The sequence below is a fragment of the Elephantulus edwardii genome, unplaced genomic scaffold, assembly GCF_000299155.1.
Source record: "Elephantulus edwardii isolate Elephantulus edwardi_28Jun2011 unplaced genomic scaffold, EleEdw1.0 scaffold00035, whole genome shotgun sequence".
NCBI lineage: Eukaryota > Metazoa > Chordata > Mammalia > Macroscelidea > Macroscelididae > Elephantulus > Elephantulus edwardii.
In genome coordinates this window covers 7815894-7822100 of record NW_006399785.1, presented here as the reverse complement: position 1 = coordinate 7822100, position 6207 = coordinate 7815894, and positions in this window count along the sequence as shown.

The window sequence follows — 6207 nt, the reverse complement described above, 5'->3', positions numbered from 1 at the left end:
CAAGAGTGTTGACCATGGAGCCAGGCAAACTGAAGCTGTGAAGAATCTCAATCTCTTCACCATCCATGCTGATGCTACCAATTGGTCCAGTGGTGAGAATCTTTGTCTTCTTGACATTGACCCTCAGAGAAGAAGAGGGGAATATTACATGGTTTAAAATCAAGAAAAGTGTGTATCAGGACTTTATCTTTTCTCAATACCTATTTCAGACCTATAAGCAGAACAAATCATATGAGAAGCTGGATTTACTAAGAAGAGTGTTGCATTGGGATCAGAGGAGGACTCGTCAACATCTTGCATTATTTAGATGATTAAACCTTGCTTGCTAAATGTGAAGAGTATTTAAAACACTTGCTGCAGAAGATAAAAAACTAAAGCCTTTAAAAGAGATTATTTGTCAATACCAAGAAACAAAATTCCTCACACTGGGTGAATAGGGATATCCTGATATATGGAGAAAAAAATTGAAGTTGTCCACTATTTCATTTTGTTTGAATGCTCTATGAACACGCTTGGCACAAGCAATCAGGAAATCAAAAGACTGGGAAAATCAGCTGTCAGTCTGAAGACTAAGGTGCACCTATTCCAAGCCATGATCCTCTCAATTACTTCCTAGGCATCAGAAAGTTGTACAGTGACTTAGGCTGACTGAATGAACAACAATACATTTGAGCTGTGGTGACGAAAAATAATACTGACTGTCCCAAACACTGTTAAAAGAATACGTAAGCTTATCTTGGACAAAGTGTAACCATGGTGATGTTTGGAGACAAGGATGATGGAACTTCCTTCCAATTTGAGCATGTTGTTTGACCATTTCTTGGAAAGGATATCATGTTTAGAAATGTGGAGGATCATGGAAGACCATCGACCAGATAGATTGACATGGTCACTGCAGAAATGGGCCCAAGCATGTCAGAGATGATAAGGAAGATGGAGAATAGAGAAAGGTTCAGATCCATTGTTCAAGGATTACTAGGCATATTTGTTGACTTGATGTCACGAAACAACAACAACAATCCTCAAAGATTGAGTTCCTGGGTTTGAGTCTTGCCATTTTCATTTCCAGACTGTGAAACATTTGGTCTACCTTTTAGAATGCTTCCTAGAATAGACTGATCGTAAGAATCTCTGCTCTGTCATCTTCATTGGCTTTTCCGGGAGATGTAGCAGAGCAAAAGTGAATTGTTTTATATATTAGAATGAAGTATTTGAAGTTAACTCATAATATTTCTATTGCTTTTTTATTACTATCATTCCCATCTTAATTAAGGTTTTCTTGTGGTCTTTTTGGTGATCACCTGGTGATACACAGTTGGAGAGCCAGATGGTGTGTGGGCTGTGGCATTAATGCTTGTTTATTACATGATAATGTCTATGGTTTTGTTTCAGGTACTATTAAGTCATTTATTTATGATATTTAATAAAGGCAGGCATTTCTGGTCTGCAGCCCATCAGAGGCAGCAGCAGACTTTCCATTTCCTAGGGTGTGGTTTCCATTTGGGGCAGCCCCAAGTGCAAAGGAGGGTGGTTGGCGGTTCGTGGGCATCTTCCCTCTCACCAAAGTGGTCTGCCGTCTGCAGGAGTGTGAGCGCCTGCCTCCCAGGAGTGCATGGACTCTCGAGCTGAAAGTGTTCACGCCATTTCTATTGCTCATAATGGACTGAAATGTCTCTCCACTAGACAAACATAAATACAGGCGTACTGTGTTTTATTGCACTACACTTAATTGCACTTTGCAGATAATTGCATTTTTATAAATTCAAGGTTGTGGCAACCCGGCAATGAGCAAGTCTGTTGGTGAGATTTTTCTCCAAAAAGCCTGTGCTCGCTCTGTCTCTGTGTTACAATTTGGTAATTATTACAATATTTCACACTTTTCCATGATCTTATTGCACACTTAACTACAAAGACTGAAGATACCAAAACTTACTGCCATTGGGTTGGAACTGACCGTCCAGTGGGGTTTTAAAGACTCTGAATCATATGGAAAAAGATTGCCATTTTCCTCCTATGGAGCAATTGATGAATTCAAATTTCCTCCCTTTGAGTTTGCAGTGCAATATCTTACCTACCAAACCAGCAGAACTCCAGAATAAGTTAAATGCTTCCTGCCCCCAGATAAAACCAAACCGTACGACAAAAATCCAGCGCCAATTTACAGCAAACTTCTGTTGTGTTTGCAAACCTCCAAGTATTTATGGGAGAAGATTATCAATCATTTTTCCTCAGAAAAGCTGGTGGGTTCACACTTGAAAGTTTTTGGTTACTAGACCAACATGTTACACACTATACCACCATAGCTCCTTTCAAAGTCTATAAAAGTCAATTGAAATTCATTGTTGTGGAGTGGGAACTGACTCATTGCTTACCTTCCAGTGGGTTTTCAGATTTATAACTTGCACAGGGAAAGATTGCCCATTTTCCTCCTGCAAAGCAACTGGTAGATTTGAATGGCCTAGATTCACACAGGACAGAGCAGAGTTTAGAGCTGTTGTACATAGGGTCGCTATGAGTCGCAAGCGACTCGACGGTACTTAACAAGAGCAACAACAACAACAACCACCTTTGAGTTGGTCGTCCACCTTCTTACCCACTAGGCCACCAGAGGTCCCTTCAAAGATGATGTTGCAGTTGTTAGATGCCATCTACTTGACTGTACACATAGTGACCGTGAACAACAGGTCTGAATGTCCCCCTAATATGTGCCGTCCTGACAATTTCTGACATACTTGACATTATCATTGCAGTCATTGTGTCATTTCATCACTCTTTTTCTAACCCTCCATCTTTCCAAGCATGAGATATTTTTCTAAGGACTGACTGCTCTTGACAACATCCCTAAAATATATGACACAAGACTTCAGCACTCCTTGTCTCTATAGAGCACCCTGGTTTCACTTCCTCCAAGATATACTTGTTTATTGCATGCCATGGACTATTCAGTCCTCTTATCAAACAGCAAAATCCAAGGCCATTGCTTTTCTTCTGTCATGCTTACTCAATGTCCAACTTGCAGATGCATAGGAAGCAACTAAAAAAACCATGATATGGATAAAGTACACCCTAAGTTTTAAACTAACATCCTTGGCTATTTTGTACTTTGGAGAGGTCCTTGAAAGTCTGTTTTCCCAATTAGAGATTTTTTCAATTTTTTTTTTTTTACTACTGACAAGAAGCACTTGCTGAGAGGTTCAAGGATGACAGCCTTCAATATGGATTGAGGCTCAACATCAAGAAGACAAAGCTTCTCACCACTGGAACAATTGGCAGCATCAGGATGGATGGTGAAGAGATTGAGATTGTTCATAGCTTTAGTTTGCTTGGCTCCACAATCAACACTCTTGGCACCAGCAGCCAGGAAATTAAAAGGCGTATTGTGATGAGAAAATCTACTGTTAGAGACCTCTCCAAAGTACTGAAGAGCAACAATGTCTCTCTGGAGACTAAGATGTGTCTGATACAGGCCATGGTCTTTGCAGTCACTTGTTATACATCAGAGAGCTGGACAATTTCTAGGGAGGATAGAAGAATTGATGTCTTTGAGCTGTGGTGCTGGAGAAGAGTATTGAGGATACCATGGACTGCTAAGAGAATGAACAGATTCAACCTGGAGAAGGTTAAACCAGTCTGCTTCTTGGAGGCAAGGATTCTGAGGCTTTGTCTGACATACTTTGGACATGTTGCAAGGAGGGCCCAGTCCTTGGAGGGGGACATCATGCTTGGGAGGGTGGAGGGACAGCGCAGGACGAGAAGACCCTGTACGAGGTGGATTGATCAGTGACTGGGTAATTGGGGTGGGTGTGTCAGAAACAGTGAGATTGGCACAGGACAGAGCAAGGTTTAGGTCTGTTGTACATAGGGTCTCTATGAGTAGCAAGTGACTCATTGGCACTTAACAACAACAACAACAACAACAACAACAACAACAATAACAACAACTGTTATGGCCAAAGACTATTTTTGTTGTTGTTAAATGCTGTTGAGTCGACTATGAACAATAGGTCTGAACCCTGCCCTATCCTCAATCCACTATTTGTTAAATGAAATTTCACTATCTTTGCCTCAAGGAGCACTCTGGCTGCATCTTTTATAAGAAATATTTGATTTTACCTTTTGCCAATCCATGGGATATTCAGTACTCTTTTCCAACATCACAACTCAAAGGCATTGATTCTTCTTCTGTCATCCTAATTTATCTAATCTTCAGCTGAAAAGCAAGTAATTGAAAGTATTATGTCTTGAATTATCTTCACCTTAGTCCTTAAACTGACATAATTTCTCTCCAGAACGTTGGACAGGTCCCTTGCATTTGAAACTACAGGCTTTCCCAATGCAACGTATCTTTTTCTTTCATGGCTACTGGTACCAAAGTGGTGATTGTGCATCCAAGCAACATGAGATAATTGTCAATGATGTTGCCTATTTGCTTGATGGTGAGGATTTCTGTCTTCATGATATTGAGAAGTAGATTGAAGACTGATGTTGTTATTTACTGTCTACCCAACTGTAGTGACACTATGCTCCATAACTCTGAACTATGCTTTATCCTGAGTCAATATCACTGTCTGTGACACACTTGCCCTCATTACCCTCACTATTGTGTCAGCCTGTCTCATCCAGTGTCGTCCTTTCCTATCCCTTGATCTTTCCAAGCATGATATCCATCTCCAAAGACTGGTTTCTCCTGGCTACATGACTGAAATATGTGAACCAAGTCTCAAAATCCTTGCCTCGAAAGAGTAGTTGGTTCCACCCTTTCCAGAACAGACATGTTAGTTCTCTTGGAAATCTCTGGTGTATTCAGTATTCTTCTCCAGCAGCACAACTCAAAGGCATTGATTCTTCTGTCCTTGTTCAGCAATCCTTGATCATTGTCCAGGTCTCTAATGTATAGCAAGTAATTGCAAAGACCATGGCCTGAATCAGGCACTCTTTAGTCTCTAGGTTTATATCATTGCCCTTCTGCACTCTGGAGATGTCACTGACAGTAGATTTTCCTAATGTAATTTGTCTTTTGATTTCTTAACTGCTCATGCCACGACTGTTGATTGTAGTCTTTGATATTCTCCAGCAAGTGTTTCAAATCTTTCTCATTTTCAGCACATAATGTTGTGTCATTTGAAAAATGTAGATCATTAATGTGTTTTCCTCTGATCCTAATACCACATTCTTCTTCATGTAGTCTCAATTTCTCAAATAATTTGTTCTTCACACAGATTGAATAGGTATGGAGAAAGGATACAACCCTGACACACATATGTCTAAAAACTCAATGACTATTCCGTGTCACTGAGTTGAATACATAGTTGACCCATAGCAATCCTATGAAAAATGGCTCTTAACCTTGTCATAGTCTGAATTAAACTCACCATCTCTGGCATGTTTGACCCCCATTTCACACTCACTTCCACAGTTGCTCTGTAATCCATCTCATCTTCGGTTTTCCTCTCTTGTGTTGACCTGTATCCTTCCAAGCATGATGTCCTTCTCCAAGTACCAGCTCCTGCTGACAATATACACAAAGTATGTAAGACAAAGTTCTACCATTTGTTGCCTCCAAGGAGCTCTCTTGCTTCATTTTATTCAGGACAGACCTGTTTGTTCTCTTGGAAGTCTATGATCAATAGTCTTCTCCAGTACAACAGCTTAAAGGCATTGATTCTTCTTGTTCCATCCTTACTCATTACCTGCTCTCAGATGCATAACAAGCAATTGGAGAGACCAGAGCACTTAATTGTGCTCATGCACAGTCTATACCTAGAACAAGGGGTTGTTGTGCATACAAAGTAAGGGAACATACATGGTTCAAAATTAAGAAGGGAGTGTATCAAGATTGTATTCTCTTTCCATACCTATTCAATCTGTATGATGAGCAAATTATTTGAGAAGCCCAGAACATTTAATCGTGCTAACGTGAAACCTATACTTGGACCAAGAGGCAGGCTTCAGAACAGAGCAGGGCAACACTGCATGGTTCAAAATTGGGAAGGATGTATGCCAGGGATGTGTCCTATCTCCATACTTTTTCAACCTGTATGGAGAGCAGATTATCTGAGAGGCCGGGCTCTATGAGAAGAAGCGTGGCGTTAGGATTGGTGGACGATCTATCAACAATCTGTGTTATGCAGATGACACAACCTTGCTCGATGAAACTGAGGAGGACCTCATGCACTTACTGCAGAGGGTCAAGGACTGCAGCCTTCA